The 14,422-nt window shown below is 46.4% G+C and overlaps 1 protein-coding gene across 1 annotated transcript in view; it reads right to left on the reverse strand.

Moving 5' to 3' along the window:
* The window catches only part of P2RX2 (purinergic receptor P2X 2), a 380,622-nt gene that overhangs the window by 295,380 nt on the left and 70,820 nt on the right, over window positions 1-14,422 (reverse strand). The gene's annotated exons all lie outside the window — the stretch shown is intronic.

Below are 14,422 nucleotides of genomic sequence, written 5' to 3' on the forward strand. Positions count from 1 at the left end.
CAGAGCATGGTCAATTTTCCACAAAGACAAACCCAACAGGCACTGTTGCAAGTGTCACAAACAATGAGCACAGGGCAGACTCCAAACCCTGGAAGGGGAAGTAACAATGGGAATGGGGAAAATCCACAAGTGCACAGTGGGCCATACTTGTATATGAAGTAGGACAGCTCACTGGGGACCCTGATGTGCTCTATCCTATCAGTGACACCAGACTCCCACAGGGAACCTAAGGTGGATGTCATTATAGGGTGTAAAGAATATTCCTTCCTAGTGGACACGGGTGCAACACGCTCGTGCATACGTGAAGGCAAGTTTTCCTTGTCTGGTGAGGCCATAGATACTCAAAGTTTTACAGGAGCTCACAGTCGAGTTGCCTTTACAAACGCACTCCCAGTCTCCATGGGAGAGTGCGAAATGAATGTACCTTTATTATATTCACGTCAGACACCAGTAAACATTTTGGGTCGAGACTTAATGACAAAGTTAAACATGACAATTTCGTTCACGGAGGAGGGCATAGTATGCTCCACTCCAGGAATGCACTACTCAAATGTATGTGAAATGATTAGAGCATACTCAGGACAGATAGCCATGAGGGCCATACCATTAGAGCCAGAAATGTTTGCATATGGCATGTGTGTGCTTATGGCGGGATTGCCAGGTCTTGCAGACAAAACCCTGAAAGCCCCTGATGAGTTCCTATTCAGACCAAGAATACTGATGCATGAGGAGGAGGGACAAGTATTTCCCTTGATGATACACAAAGCTGCAGTGCGAGGGAAAGTGGTTTTGGTTGACGGTTATGATAACGAGGGCAGACAATGGTGCGCGATAATCGCCATCGAAGAAGGATACCGAGTGACTGACGTCACCGATGATGATCTGTTTGAAGAACAAGCAGAAATGGGAGAGACAATGGTAGAAGTCTCACCTTTTTGGTAAAGATGATCAAGAGGGAGGTACCTCAGAGAATGATGCTGGCATTAAACCGTCCTGAATATTTTGATGACGACATGGCCCAGGTGCCTGTCCCATCATGGACTACAGCACCCTATGACGTAGGCCTCTTGAAGGGTGTGGGAGAAGTGAAAATTAAGCTAAAACCAGGAGCAATTCTACCCAATGCACAACATTATCCCATGTCCAGAGAGGCAGATGAAGGGATTTTTAAGACAATTTCTGCCATGTAATATGTCAGTGTATCCTGTGAAGAAAAGTAAAGGGGGGTCTTGGAGGCTAGTGCAAGACCTTAGACCAATAAACGATATTGTTGAGGCTGAGTTCCCTCTAGGCCCTAAACCGTCTACAATATTATGCAATATACCCGTTGAGGCAAAATATTTCACGGTGATTGACTTGAAAAATGCATTCTTCTCAATCCTGTTGCATTGTGACTCACAAGATCTGACGTCATTCATGTTCAGAAAAATGCGTCTGAAAAGCACGAGGCTGCCACAGGGGTACTGTGAGTCTCCATCTATTTTCAACAGAGTCCTGCAGATGGATTTGAGCAATATTGCACTAGCAAGAGTTGTCTTACAATATGTGGATGACATCCTAATTTGCAGCACCACAGAAGAGCAATGCAGGCACGATTCTGTTCAGTTATTGACTATACTGGCTGAGAAAGGACATAAGGTTGACAAGGAAAAGTTACAATATTGTCAACAGGAAGTGCTGTACATAGGCCAGCTGATCTCACATGAAGGAAAGAAAGTGACCCCAGAAAAGGCTGAAGCCATATTGAACACGGCTAAGCCACACACGATAAAGCAAATGCAGAGTTTTCGAGGCCTGTGCAACTATGTTAGGGCATGGGTCTTTCACTACTGCTCTTATACTAAGCCTTTACTTCAGGCCATAGAGAAGGCCCAACTGACGAAAGAAAAGATTGAATAGTCTGAGGCCATGGAGAAAGGGTTTGCTGAACTTAAGAGAGCTATTTGTTCAGCTCCAGTTCTCGGAATTCCCAATGATGCAGAGGAATTTTACCTGTTTTCACACACAAATGGCAGCGTCATGACGGCAGTGCTCGCTCAAAGAACCTCATTGGGGTACAAGCCCCTGGCATACTACAGTGGGAATCTGGACCCAGTAATGAGAGGCCACTTCCCATGCGAATAAAGTTTAGCTGCTGCAGCGTTCGCCATAGAGAAAGCGACAACCATTGTAATGGGCTGCTCCATGACGTTGTACGTCGAGCACTCATTATTTGCCATTCTAGAGAAACCAAAAGGCACATTGACATCTCGGAGAGCTTCTGCTTATGAAGTGATCATCTCAAACCCATCTATTATAATAGTCAGATGTAAGATAGTAAACCCAGCTATGTTCATCGCAGAGCCTGTCACTGAGGGAGAGCCGATACATGACTGCGCAAATTATGAAGAATTCTCTGATGAAATTCCCAGGGTAAAAGAAAATGCCTTGGCAGGAGGAGAGATTGTCTTTATTGATGGTTCTTCTAGAATCGTTCAAAGTGATGGGCAAAGATACACAGGCGTTGGTGTGATAAAGCACACAGCGAATGGAGAGTTTCAAGTACTTCTTAGTGCTCGAATACCATCTCATTATTCAGCACAGGCTGCAGAATTATTGGCCTTGATACTCACCATTGAGAATCACGCAGACCAGGAAGTAACAGTGTACAGATACTCCGCCTATGTGACGTCAACAGTGCACCCAGGCTTAGCACACTGGAAAAGGAGGGGTTACCTCCGAGCAGACGGCACGCCAGTGCAGCACGCATCCTTATTGGACAGGCTGATTAAGGCACTACAGCTCCCAGTGGGCATAGCGGGCGTGAAATGCGCAGCCCACACCAAGGGGACACATTTTATCTCATGCGGAAATCAAGCGCAGACACGGAAGCCAAGCGTATGGCATAAAAAAGTGAGAAGGTTATGGCAGTGGAAATTATCCATGCCAATGGACTAATGATGCTTACACAAACCGCACCTGAGGGTTACAGCAATTTGGGGCAAACAGAGTTAATGGAACTCCAAGGGGAGGCACCGCAGGAAGAGAAGAACCTGTGGAAATGTCGAGGGTGTTCTTTAAGCCTCTCTGACAGCTTGTGGCGACAAGGCAGCACTGGTAAACCAGTAATGCCTGTAGCCCTATTAAAAATAGCGCTGGAGCAACTACATTACCCAGCCCATATGACCAAGGAGGATCTAGCAGCAACGCTCGCGGAAGACTGGTTTATACCGAATGTAGCGGAGCATGTTGCATTTTTCATGATGAACTGCATAATCTGCCAGCAATTCACTGCCGGGCACACATTAAAGGTAATGAGAGGAGTCATCCCCAGGCCAAATGGGCCTTTTCAGCACTTGCACGTCGAATACATCGACATGATTCATGTATGCAACGGGTACAGGTACTTAATTGTTGTGGTGTGTCCATTCTCTAGATGGATAAAGGCAGGTCCATGTACACACCCAGACTCTACCTGTGCGTCCAAATCTTTAGTGAGGGAAGTGTTCCCCAGGTGGGGGGTGTGCGAAGTCATGAGATTAGATAATGGCCCTCACTTTGTTAATTCAATATTTGATGTATTAGCTTGCTGCTTGGTATAAATCACAAAATCTCATCAGCGTATCATCCACAAGGTGATGGGATCTGTGAGAAGCTCAATGGCTTGTTAAAGGAAAGGATAGCCAAGTTGAAGCTTACTCTAAAGAAGGGATGGTTGCACTGCCATCCAATGGCACTTTACGCTCTTTGGAACCAACCCGGCTCCAACCATCAGCTTACGCCACACGAGATAGCCACAGGAAGAAGAATGAGAACTCTCCTAACTCCCCTAACACCCCGAGATAGAGCTAGATTTGATGCCCAGTCAACAGGAGAGGTTTTAGGGTCTGAAATGGAAAACTATCTGAACTGTATGACATCTTGTCTTACTGTAATTTCAGACCAGCTGCAACGACGACGAAAAGGGTGCAGCGCAGCACAGAACACAGAAGGAGACACTATATCAGACTCAGTTCAAGGTCTACATGTTCCACTCGTCTTCCCTGGAGACGCCGTCCTTGTGAGAAACCGTACCGAGAAAGGAAAAGGTGGGACGAGGCAAGATTCAACGGTCCCTTTATCATAGAAGTCTGCACTCCGTCTGCTGTGAAGCTACAGGGCAGGAGAGCGTGGATTTTTCTTGTAATATTAAACCTACATCGGAGAAGGCCGCCTGCCTGCACCCCAATGAGAGGAATCGACGAGAAACAGGGAAGAACCACAGCATGTGCAAACGAGATCCATGACGAGGAAGAAGGATGCATGACCAGCTAGACAAAGACAAATAACTTTTGTGCAAAAAGTTGTGGCTTCATTTTGGACATTCATCTAGCAAAAAAGGGGATAAGGACATAAAAACAGACACTCTGTGCATCCTAGTTGCAGGGTGAAGAAGAAAATTGCACGTCTAAGCCACAACATAGTCTGTTGACTTTGGACTGAGGCACGCTGAAGCCTTAATTAGAAAGGATATGCCAAATTTTGATCGAGGACACATAAATTGGAAGAAAATACAGTACCCAGATTCTTTCCACAACAAGACCCTATTTGGAATCACTTATGGTGTCCCACAGTAGAGACATCACAAAGGACGTGGTCACCTATTTCAACCTAGTGCTAAGATCATACCTGTCATTGGTAGGGAGGCTCACAAGTGTCACAGACTTTCTCCAAGATCCTGAAAACGAGAAAATAATAAGCCATATTTTGAATAAGATCGTCATTTTGGTCGCACTCCACGCAAACAGACAGTGCAGACATTGTTTACATTAAGGAAAAAACATATGCTCCTGAACCTCAGCAAAGACAGGACAGATGTCCCTGACACCAGAAGAAAGCAGATTGGTATACCACGTCTCCTTTCACCTTATTGAGGACTTTCCAGAGCTAGTGGGAAGACCAATCAATGTTGACATACTCACATTTCTCGGAGATCCAGTAAAGTATACCCAGCTAAGCATGCTCCTACATGTTATTGTAGCACAAATTAAACTATCCAATCTCCATCGAAGCCTGCTGAGGAGACAGTGAAACTTTCCGCCGACGGACAGATCAATTCCTTCCTATTCTTCTCATACTGATCAGTGTCCAACATGTCCTCAGGATTGAAGCAGATTCGAGGGGTGGACTGGGCGCTTACCTACTTTGAACATGCAAAGTAAAGGGACTCACTGAAGTATTACTTAATTTGATTTTTCCCATAGTCTAGCAAAAGAACTGTATCCTGAAATAAGAAACAATTGTCACTCGCAAGAGGGGGGACACTCTTGGAGCACCAGACACTCCTAAACACAGAACTCGAAAGACGATATTGGTTAAGGGAATAATAACATTGACATTTGGCAAATGATCGAGATTGGGGTTCCAGAGCAGCAACCTGGTCATCCCACAAGCAGAGAGGCACCCCCGCTTCTCTGGAAGAAAATGCTGCCGCCTAACATACACAACTATCATCTACCTATGTATCATATTTATCATTATTTTACTGTCATTAACTATCAGAACTGCATTCTTTATTGGTGCACGAAGTGTTCGAATTTCAGTGCACCCACCTGATGATACACGCATGAAACCCACAAGAGCACCCAGACCTTATGTAGTTATTCCAGTCCCTAGAGGATCTGACGGTGGAGTGTATGAACTTGAAATGAATGTGATTAGCAATGATACACACACATTTGAGGTACAAATGAAAAGAAAAACAGGAGACAGTGTCGGCAAGAGATGAATGGAATAATATCACTGACAACTACACGTATGCAAACACTGAATGTACAGAAACAGGCCTAGCATCAATGACTGCAGAACCACAAACCAAAGCAGCAGAGAAGCAGAGACTGTCTGCCACGAATACCTTCAAAACAGATATTGTAAGAAAACAAGAATTAAGAGAAAAACCAATAGAAGCAGTCATATTAGAAACTCTTGAGAAAACAAAAGCCAACTCGGAAAAACTCTCTGCATGGACACAAATGATAGTAGACTTATTGTTCACGCACATAGCCAGAGCAAGGAAACTACAAGAGGAAATGAAGAACAAAACAGCAGAGACTGTATTGCCAAGCACACAAGTCCTAACACAAGGGACAAGTACCAGGTCTACAATACAGCCATATACTGGACCAGTGTCAGGCTGGTTGGCATGGGCACTTGCATCCAGCAGGGAAAACATGTATGAAGAAAAGAAAGGAGCTGCCAGACTCTTGTCCACTCAAATGGTGCAGATGTGGAAGCCTGCACCATGGACCATGATACCTGAGAACCCTCCAGCAAGAAAGAGCGATACCGATGTATTCAGAGATGTAGTAATAGCAAACTACATGAAAACCTAATGAATCAAGAGAAGCATGCATGAAGACGACAATGAACAGAATGATTACTTGGATAGCACAGCGCACTTAGGTAACAACATTTGGTACCAGCACATGAAGGAAGTTGGAAGACAAAAATCCGAAGGGGAATGCTTCGTTTGCGCACTCCTACCGTACAGCATGGGGAAGTCCAAGATCTTTGTGGTTGTAGAAATTGATGTACCGACAGCACACTGTCTCTCACACAAAGCAATGTAGAATACCAGAGGCCAGTTCATAGGAAGTGATGCCTCATTGATATGGGCAACTGAAACAGCTTATCCCAATGAAGATGATTATGTCCAGGACATTAAGAGGAGAAACAGAGCCCATACTAGGAATCAAGTGATCAGGTACGAGAAGCCTGGAGTTAAAGGAGCAGGAATAAGATGGGAAATGAACCCACAACTAAATGTCCAAGGAAAAAGTCCAGAAGAGGCTCAAAATTGGAAAAACAGAGGCCAAATGCAGATTTGGGGAACAGTGCTTTCACCAGATGATTGGGAAAAAGGAGTAGTGATCTGCAGAGCATGGATGGTCTTCGGAGCCTGAAACTCACAAAGACTGTGCAAACCACTATGGCCTAAACTTACAAAATTAATAACATTGGTCAAAGACAGAGGAGGACCCCTGCAGATAGTGCCACTAGAAAGTCCGAAATTGTGCTTCAGGAACAATGGCACAAGAAAAATGAGGGAGAATGAAAACTGCGGACGGATTTTTGAGACTTCAGGAATTACTCATGGGATTGCAGTGATCATGGATCATTATTGGGCATGTGGACCCAAAGCATACATAAAACTGCCAAAAAACTGGGGAGGTATTTGCACCATAGTGAATGTCCACGTTCCAGCATTAGTGATCCCAAAAAGTGACCTGAACATTGATTATTTATTTATTTATTTTTTACATTTATAAAGCGCTCACACAGCCCGCCGGCATCGAGGCGCTGTTACAGGAATTGTTTGTTTTTTCTTAGTTGCGTAATTGTGTTTTTATTTTTGTCTTAGTTACCTATTTATAACGCGCTTAAACATGTAGCGCTCACCTGACTCCCACGGAGGCGCTGGCCTGGTTCGCGCTGCTGTGACCTCTTCAAACGTGATGCGCAGGGTTCGGAAGACGGACTGGACCGGGCCCCCAAATCTGGCTTGTCTGGCTCGCAGAAGTATCCTTCTGTAGGCGAAAATAGGGGATTAACTGTCTGCGGGGTAATGCAATCAGCCTCCCACTTTCCCCTCTCACCCTCCTCGAAACCCTTCTGTGATTCCTCGTAGCGTCTCACCTTAGGGTCTGGAAGGACGAGCTCTCCATGCTGCTTCTGATGCAGGGGTGCGTTGGTATCCAGTTACTTCACTGGATTTTCGGATTGGTGAGAACCAAACTTGCTTGGCTTCCAGGTAAGTTTTTTGATAAGAGGTTCCCCTTGTGTCCATGCATTAATGTACTAATGCTAGTGTCTTTTTCCCCATAGGGGCCGGGGTACGGAATGCCGGGGAACAGGCACCGACCCGAGATGAGAGGTGAAATCCTTGTAGAAATCAGGTAAGTCTTTAATGAGCGTTTTTTGGTAATGTCTTTTCATTCGTTCATTAACGCTGATGTCTCTTTTTCCCCTTAGGGGCCGGGGTCCGGAAATGCCAGGATGCAGCGCGGACCCGAAATGAAGAGGGAATGAATCAACAGGTAAGTCTTAACATGGGGAATTAGCTTTCCTTATTCCCTTCTCTCTCTCACCTTTTGTTCTGGTCTTTTTCTCCCTAGGTGCTGGGGCGTGACTGCGAATCCGGATGATCGCTGCTGAACATGGAGGCGCCCTGTAAAGGTGAGTGGAATGCGGCGCTGCAGCGATCGATGCGATGAGCTTTTAAATAAAAGTCTTCCTTTTCAGGATTGTCGGCGAGATGTCTCCGGGATGCGGATTTAGCAGGTAAGGACTTTTCCTTCTTCTGTTCTCTTCTTCTCTTCCTTTGCAGGTGATCCAGGATGCTGGCAGGCGTGGCAGAAGTCAGGGTGCAGGAGCAGACGCGGTGAGTGTCCACCTGCTAGACTAGCCTTGGAAGAAGTTCCAGGTATGTATCCTTCCTCCAATCAGGTATGTATCCTTCCCCGACCACGCCCAGATGGTAAATTAGTCCCACAGGTAAAGTAGTTCCTTTCAGGCCCCAAGGAGGCCGGGATCCTGCAGCATGGTCTGCATCAGGTAAGTGCACCCAAGCACTTCCATAATGAGCCTGGCGCCTATGGCGCCAGGACTGATGTCTTTTATGAGCCTGGCGCCATAGGCGCCAGGACACTGTCCAAAGGGCCCCTATATGGGGTTGCTGGGTCCTTCCTTGGGGACTGGATGTCCGCTTTCGGGGACGCAGGGCTTGAACCGGCTCCCTGGGAGCGGGCATCATGACAGCACTCCCCCCAAAGGCCCCTCCCAAGGTTGTTCCCTCCAGGGGTTTTGGTTTGTCTGGGAAGAGTCGGTGGAATTTCCTGACTAATTGAGGTGCATGCACATGGTCGCTGGGTTCCCACGACCTCTCCTGAGGTCCGTACCCCCTCCAATCAATTAGGTAGAACAGTTTTGACCTAAACATTTTTGAGTCTAAAATGTTCTTCACTTCGAATTCAGGCTCCCCATCTATTATAATAGGTTCTGGAGGTTTGAGTAGTCGGGTTCCGGGTACCACTGGTTTCAGAAGTGACACATGAAAAACAGGGTGAATTTGCATACTAGCTGGTAAATCAAGTTTAACACCCACTGGGTTAATTATTGCCGTAATAGAATAAGGTCCCAGATATTTTGGGTTAAAAGTTCGAGGCCCTTTGAGTGGTAAATGTCTGGTAGCTAACCACACTTGATCCCCAATCTGATACGGAGGTGCTTCACTCCGATGTAGATCAGCATTCTCCTTGTATTTTCTCTTGGCTTGTTGTAAATGCGTAGTTGCCTCTTTGAAGGCTTGGGTAATTGTAGAATGCAGATGTTCTACTGCAGGCATTCCGAGGTTCTGAGATGAGTCAAGGTTTGAGGTTCGAGGGTGATGCCCAAACAAAGTATAAAAAGGACTGTGGCCAGTTCCAGAGTGTTCCAAATTATTATATGCGTATTCGGCTATCCAAAGAATGTCTTTCCAGTTGCTTTGAGATTGCTGTAACATACACCGTAAGTATTGCTCAAGGATCTGATTTGTCCTCTCGGTCTGACCATCGGTCTGAGGGTGGTGACTGGTCGATAATCTTACGTCGATCTGCGCCATTTGACAACATTTGCGCCAGAAGTGGGAAATGAATTGGCTTCCCCGGTCAGAGATTGGTATAGATGGGAATCCATGTAGCCGAACAATATTTTCGAGGAATTCTTTGGCTAGGACAGAAGCTGAAGGTAAACCTTTCAAAGGAATAAAGTGGGCCATTCTGGAAAACAAATCCACAATTACCAGAATAGTATTGTACCCCGAACAAGGAGGCAGGTCCGTAATAAAATCCATTGATAGGGTGTGCCAGGGTGCTGGCGGTATGTCTAGAGGTTGAAGGAGACCGGCTGGTCTTTTCTTTTGACTTTTATTTTGGGCGCAAACACCACAGGACATCACAAAAGATTTAACATCTTTTCGCCAAGAGGGCCACCAAAATTGTCGTTTCACCTTTTCCTCTGTCTTGGCAATACCGGGGTGTCCCTCTATTAATGCATCATGATAACCGGAAATAACTTGTTCGTGTAATTCCTTATGTGGCAGGAATAAGCGTCCTTGGAAATAAGGTAAACCATTATCTATGGTAAAGTCTGATCCCTTTTGTATCCAATCCTGTAAGGTTGTAGGGTCCAGGAGTTGTTTCACTCTGGCTTGAATGTCTTCAAGCGTCTGTAACGAAGTCATGCCTAGAATCCTCTGTTCGGGAATTATTGGTATAGGTTCTGAGTTTGTATCAGATTCTCCCATTCCAATTCGGGATAAGGCGTCTGCTTTGCCATTCTTGCAGCCAGGTCTATAGGTAATCACGAAATCAAATTCAGCGAAAAACAAAGCCCATCGCAGCTGCCGTGATGACTGAGCCTTGGCGATTTTCAAATACTGTAAATTCCGGTGATCAGTAATCACTGTGATGGTATGTCGAGCGCCAAGCAGATAATGCCGCCAGGCTTTAAAAGCGGACTTAATGGCTAACAGTTCTTTGTCCGTGATTGCATAATTAACCTCGGGTGCCGAGAATTTTCTGGACCAAAATGCTACGGGATGCAGTTTGTTGGTTTCGGGATCTCTTTGGGACAGGACAGCTCCCATGGCTAGGCTGGATGCGTCAGTCTCGACGACATAAGGGAGATCTGGACGCGGGTGTTTCAATATAGGTGCGGAGGTAAACTTAGCTTTTAAATCCTGAAAGGCCTGCTCGGCTTCTTCAGACCATTCAAAACGTTTATTTTTCCTCAAGAGTGCAGTAATGAGTTGTACCACACGTGAAAATTCCGGGATAAACCTGCAATAGAAATTGGCAAAGCCGAGCATGCTTATAACCCCTTTTACAGAGCTAGGTGATGGCCATTTGAGGATGGCATCCACTTTTCTTGAGTCCATTCGGACTCCTTTGGGTGTCAGGATGAAACCTAGAAACTCGACTTCTGTGGTATGGAAAACACATTTCTCCAATTTAGCAAATAGTTTATGTTGGCGCAGTTTTTCAAGTACTGCCCTGACGTGTTTTCTGTGATCAGATTCCGAAGAGGAGTACACCAGAATGTCATCGATATATACGACAACACAAACATCGATGAGTTCCCGAATGACATCATTCATGAAGTATTGGAAGGCAGCCGGCGCGTTACACAATCCGAAAGGCATCACCTGGTACTCGAATAATCCGTATTTAGTACGGAAGGCAGTTTTCCATTCATCGCCTTCTTTAACTCGTACCAGATGATAAGCCCCCCGGAGATCTAACTTGGTGTATATGCAAGCGTCCTTCACCTGGTCAAGGAGTTCAGGGATCAGAGGCAGAGGATAACGGTTTTTAACTGTTATCTGGTTCAATGCGCGGTAATCGATACAAGTTCTAAGGTCGCCTTCTTTTTTGGGCACGAAGAACAAAGCCGAGGATGCCGAGGACTTTGACGGGCGAATAAAACCATTAGCTAGGTATTGATCCAAATATTGTCTCAAATGCAGATTCTCAGGTTCGGTAAGGGCATAAATCCTGCTACAAGGGGGTTGTGCACCGGGCACCAGATCGATTTGGCAATCGTATGATATGTGAGGAGGTAACGTGTTGGCCTGTTCCTTTTGGAAGACGTCCTGAAAGTCTTGGTATTCCGGAGGTAGTGGCATGGAGGCAGAGGTTACAGATGCTAGATTAATCTTCAGGTTTTCTGGGTAGCAGGATTGTGTACAATCCGGGAAGGTTATTCTCTTAGCTCGCCAATCAATTCGAGGATTATGTGTCTCTAACCAAGGGATTCCAAGAATAACCTGAAACTGTGGAGCCTTGATTACATCAAACACAACACCCTCCCGATGGCCGTCGGGACCAATAAGAGTCACCTCAGTAGTGGAATGTGTTACCGGTCCAGAGGCAATTTCAGTTCCATCGACTGTGGTGATGACATCTTTGCTGGTTTTAGGACGGAGAGGGAGGTTAATCCTAGAGACCAATTCACGATCCACATAGTTTCCAATAGCCCCACTATCGATGTATGCCTTTATTGCATGCAACCGCTTAGGCTGTTCTGGATCTACGAGAACCATTGGCACAATGAAATGCGAGGTCTGAGAGTTAGTTTTCAAGCTCGGCAAGCGGACCCCTACACTTGTCGGGTGGAGTCGTTTCCCGAAACAGTCTTCATGGTTTTTATCAGCGGCTTCTACCGCCTTTCGGGGCGGTTTTGCTGGGCAATCTCGTAGAAAGTGTCCAGAATTCCCACAATAAAGACATAATTTTAACTGCCGCCTCCTTTCACGTTCCTTTTGAGTTAAGGGTCCTTTAACCCCTCCAATTTGCATAGGCTCAGAGATATCAACTCCCTTGGGATTAGCATGGGTCTTGACCAACACCCGGGTCTCAAACCTGGACCGATCTGCTTTTCTGTTTTGAAGTCTGTGATCCAATTGGACCACTAAGTCTATATACTCTGTGCATTCTTGGGGCGGATTCACTACTTGGGCCAAGACATCTTTAAGTTCTCCGCGTAGGCCTCGATAAAACAATGTGACTCTTTTATCCTCTGGCCATCCCGTTTCCACAATTAGTCTATTAAAGGCTGCAATATAGGATAGGAGGTCCTGATTGCCCTGTCGCAGGGATAGAAGTTCGTCATCCAGAGCCTGCCCCTGAGAGTGTCGAGCAAATAACCTTTCCATGCTTGCTTGAAACCTTTGAAAATCACGGAGAATCGGGTCATCTTGAGTAACCAGTGGAACTGACCAATCGGCAGGGCAGCCGCTGAGATATGACAATACAAAGGCTACCTTGGTCTGATCATTAGGGAAGGCCCCAGGTCTGCATAGGAAGCGCAAACGACACTGATTCATGAATACGGCTAATCGTTTGGGGTCCCCAGCAAAGCGTTCGGGTGGGGCCAGCGGCATGTTTCCAGGTAGATTAATCTGCACAGGGTTACTGGAAACCACAGGAGCGGGGTTCCCTCCGGAACCGGGTAGAGGAGTTTGCCCAGCTTGATCTTGCAAAAGCTGTCTGGCCAGGTCATCAGTTCTTTCCTTTGATATTATTAATTCCCTCCTGAGGGCATTAGTCTCTTGACAAGCGGCATGTACTTCGGCCCGTAATTCCCCCAGTAATTGGGCCAACTGATCAGTCTCAGAACTTTCCATAGCGCCTGGGTGGGAATTTGTAGGAAGGCTTCGCGTTCTGTAACGCTCACCTGACTCCCACGGAGGCGCTGGCCTGGTTCGCGCTGCTGTGACCTCTTCAAAGGTGATGCGCAGGGTTCGGAAGACGGACTGGACCGGGCCCCCAAATTTGGCTTGTCTGGCTCGCAGAAGTATCCTTCTGTAGGCGAAAATAGGGGATTAACTGTCTGCGGAGTAATGCAATCAGCCTCCCACTTTCCCCTCTCACCCTCCTCGAAACCCTTCTGTGATTCCTCGTAGCGTCTCACCTTAGGATCTGGAAGGACGAGCTCTCCATCCTGCTTCTGATGCAGGGGCGCGTTTGTATCCAGTTACTTCACTGGATTTTCGGATTGGTGAGAACCAAACTTGCTTGGCTTCCAGGTAAGTTTTTTGATAAGAGGTTCCCCTTGTGTCCATGCATTAATGTTCTAATGCTAGTGTCTTTTTCCCCATAGGGGCCGGGGTACGGAATGCCGGGGAACAGGCACCGACCCGAGATGAGAGGTGAAATCCTTGTAGAAATCAGGTAAGTCTTTAATGAGCGTTTTTTGGTAATGTCTTTTCATTCGCTCATTAACGTTGATGTCTCTTTTTCCCCTTAGGGGCCGGGGTCCGGAAATGCCAGGATGCGGCGCGGACCCGAAATGAACAGGGAATGAATCAACAGGTAAGTCTTAACATGGAGAATTAGCTTTCCTTATTCCCTTCTCTCTCTCACCTTTTGTTCTGGTCTTTTTCTCCCTAGGCGCTGGGGCGTGACTGCGAATCCGAATGATCGCTGCTGAACATGGAGGCGCCCTGTAAAGGTGAGTGGAATGCGGTGCTGTAGCGATCGACGTGATGAGCTTTTAAATAAAAGTCTTCCTTATCAGGATTGTCGGCGAGATGTCTCCGGGATGCGGATTAAGCAGGTAAGGACTTTTCCTTCTTCTGTTCTCTTCTTCTCTTCCTTTGCAGGTGATCCAGGATGCTGGCAGGCGTGGCAGAAGTCAGGATGCAGGAGCAGACACGGTGAGTGTCCAGCTGCTAGATGCAGAACAACGCGAAGCACGTGTGGCTGTTCGGGTGGGGTTTAAATAGCCTTGGAAGAAGTTCCAGGTATGTATCCTTCCTCCAATCAGGTATGTATCCTTCCCCGACCACACCTGGATGGCAAATTAGTCCCACAGGTAAAGTAGTTCCTTTCAGGCCTCAAGGAGGCCGGGATCCTGCAGCATG

Source organism: Ambystoma mexicanum, chromosome 10 (assembly GCF_040938575.1).
Source record: "Ambystoma mexicanum isolate Mex_15411 chromosome 10, UKY_AmexF1_1, whole genome shotgun sequence".
Lineage (NCBI taxonomy): Eukaryota > Metazoa > Chordata > Amphibia > Caudata > Ambystomatidae > Ambystoma > Ambystoma mexicanum.